The 3,287-nt window shown below is 38.9% G+C and overlaps 1 pseudogene; it reads left to right on the top strand.

Moving 5' to 3' along the window:
* Nucleotides 1-1,025: 1,025 nt before the first annotated feature.
* Nucleotides 1,026-1,341, top strand: LOC109551722 (histone H3-like centromeric protein A pseudogene; annotated as a pseudogene).
* The last annotated feature ends 1,946 nt before the right edge of the window (nucleotides 1,342-3,287 follow it).

The raw sequence follows: 3,287 nt of genomic DNA, 5'->3' as shown, positions 1-3,287 counted from the left end.
CCACTTGGGCATAAAGGATCTGGAAAATTTCAAGACTTTCTGAATAAACACTTAGGTTCACAATAGTGTATTTATGATTGGGTATGCCAAATGAGCATAAATTCAAATTTTATTTACACATTTGACAATCAATTTTCTTTCTTTTACACTGAGTTTATGTTGTACCCCATTTGTAAGCAAAGTGATTAGTTTTTATCAAAACAAGAACATGTTCCTCAGGGTGAGTTGGATTCTTTTTAATACCTGATAAACATGGTTATAAAATCATCTGAAAACTTACTGTATATATTTTGAACATTATGAAGAGAAACGTAAACCTGATAAAATTTCTTCATTTTTTTTTTTTTTTTTTTTTTTTTTTTTTTTTTTGCGGTACGCGGGCCTCTCACTTTTGTGGCCTCTCCCATTGCAGAGCACATGCTCCGGACACGCAGGCTCAGCGGCCATGGCTCACGGGCCTAGCCGCTCCGCGGCATGTGGGATCTTCCCGGACCGGGGCACAAACCCGTGTCCGCTGCATCAGCAGGCGGACTCTCAACCACTGCGCCACCAGGGAAGCCCCCATGAGTATTTTTACACATTTACAACTGGTTGGTAAAGGCAAATTGAGGAGCATTATCTTTTCTACTACTTGGATATAAATACCAGATAATTTGACACTTTTTTAAAAAAAATATATATCCTGGAGATTAGTTTAGAAAGTTATCTGAAACATAAGTAACATATGAGTTAGCACATTTTTTGTTAATAAATGCAAAGCTAAAAATTCCATTCTCAAATTAACCAACATAAAATAGTATTTCCTCTATTACTGACAAACCACAACAGTCAGATGAAATTATTTTCAAGAATGCTGCTTTGGAAAAAACGCCAGCAGTGAATCCACGGCGGAGCGGACAATTTGAACGCCACCTAGCCGCGGCACGCTGCCAGGGCGCTGCTGACCCTCCCCTGGACGGCAGCCTCTGCCTCCGGACCTGGAAGGCCGAGAAGGAACCGCGGGTCCGCAAGCCTGAGCTCCAGCCATGGGCCCGCGCCGCCGGATCCGCAAGCCCGAAGCCCCAAGGAGGTCGTCCCCGGCCGGGCCCATCCTTAGGCACTTCCTCCCGTCAACTTGCTCGCCGGAGACATAGGGTTCTGAAGGAGATCCGAACTCTTCAGAAGAGCACACACCTGATGTTAAGGAAGAACTCCTTCTGCCGCCTGGCAGCAGAAGTGTTTCTAGTTAATCTCTTTTAGGATGTCTATCTCCTCTCCTTACATACAGGCCGTGTCACTCGCTTCCCGAAGGATGTGCAGCTGGCCAGGAGGATCCGAGGCATTCAGGAAGGGCTCGGCTGAGCTCCTGCCGCCCTTGACTCTGGATACCAGGGATGCTGCCCGTAACCAGGACCAGATCCACGGAGTACAAGGTGCTGCCTGGACTTGCTATCTCTGAGCAGAGTGTGCATGTTGCTTTTGTAATTAGTTTTTTTTAAGTAGAAGACTGCATGGCTTTCCTCTGTAACAGAGGTAATATATGACAGAATCAACACATTGCAAAAGTCCTGAGATTAATTTTCAGATGAAGAGACTCCGAGTTTGACTTCACTTTGCAAATTATTCATAAGACTGATGATTTGGAAGACATCAGATTTTCTAGGTTATGGGAGAAAAGATCTTTCTGTACCATTTAATTTTTTTATTATTTTAGATTTTTCTGTACCATTTAAATTTTTTTACCATAGGTATATTTACTTTTATTTAAAACATAAGGGAAAAAATAAGAGAAGACCACTTCAGCCAGTTGCATGGAAGAGGCTGGCATGTCCAGCATGCAAATCTCTGTCCTTCAGATTGACTTCATCATTAGTGGCAGCAGCAAGTTCCTGTGTGGATTGTGCCTGTCAACAGATTATATAGCTTTTTAAAAACTCAGCTGGGATGAAAATAGGAAATCATTAAGCTTTGATGGTCTGGCTCCTTCTGGTAAATTCCTATCAAACTCATTCAGAAATTCTAACTTATAGAATTTATTTTATTCTTATTTGCAAATCATAGAAGATGTATCATAATTTATACTGCAGAATTTTTCATTCCAGGACTTTTAAGAGCCTTTTCAATGTTTTTACAGGTAATTTTTATAACTTCCTTGTGGAGACATAATAAAAATAATTATTTAATGAGAAAAAGTTAAAGCAGAGTTACTACTATACAGAGATTATACTGTGTTCTTTGTGTATCAGCATTAAGTTCTTCATCTGGACACTTTGCCAACAGCCACAGTTTAAACAAGAGAATTCAGGAATGTGTTTTTGTCTCCGATGGAATAGAGTATGAGCAGATAAAAATCTTTCCCATTGCTTGTAACTGAAAGCAGTTTAACACATTTCCAGAGAAATGGGAAATGCCGAAGACTTTTAGATATTGTGTGTGGTGAAAATGGTTAGTGAGGGCAGACACTAATAATGATGTGTCAGCCAACTGAATTGAGAGACAAACTAAAGGGAAAAGGACCAAGTTCTGTTGTTTGATAGATTTTAACCCTTTGGAAAAACCTTTTCCTGTTCGACATCAACTTATTTTTATGTAGACATTGGAATAAAGCTTATCTATCTATGAAAAAAAATGCTGCTTTGGAAATTACATGTTTTATTACTTTAATTTCATTATTTTTCATTAAAAACTTTATCTTGAGATAAATATAAATTCACATGCAGTTGTAAGAAACTGTGGACAGATTATGTGTACCTTTCACCAGCTTCTCAAATGCTATCACTTTGTAAAACTATGATGCAATATCACGGCTAGGATACTGACATTGATACAGTCAAGATATAGAACATTCTCATCACCAGAAGGACCCCTTATGTCACCCTTTTATACCTACACCCACTATCCTTTCACTCCCATCCCCTCCTTAGTTCCTGGCAACCCGCAAGCATGTTCCCCATTTCTATAACATTGTCATTTCAAGAATGTTATGTAAATGGAATCATACAATATGTAAATTTTTATGACTGACTTTTCTCATTCATAATAATTTTCTAGAGAATCACCGAGGTTGTTGTTGTGTGTTTCAATATTTTTTTAATTGACTGAGTATTTTTCTGTGGTATGGATGTAGCACAGATTTTTTAACAACTCACGTGCTGAAAAACATCTGGATTGTTCCCAGTTTGGGGCTATTATGAATAAACTACCCCAAACATTTGTATACAGGTTTTAGTATGAACATAAATCTTTATTTCTTTGGGATAAATGCCCAGGAATTAAATTGCTGGATTGTATGGTAGATGCACATTTAG

This window comes from Tursiops truncatus, chromosome 20, assembly GCF_011762595.2.
Source record: "Tursiops truncatus isolate mTurTru1 chromosome 20, mTurTru1.mat.Y, whole genome shotgun sequence".
In the NCBI taxonomy this organism is placed as follows: domain Eukaryota; kingdom Metazoa; phylum Chordata; class Mammalia; order Artiodactyla; family Delphinidae; genus Tursiops; species Tursiops truncatus.
Note: the sequence above shows the minus strand (reverse complement) of the source record. Positions and strands in the feature narration are given on the sequence as shown.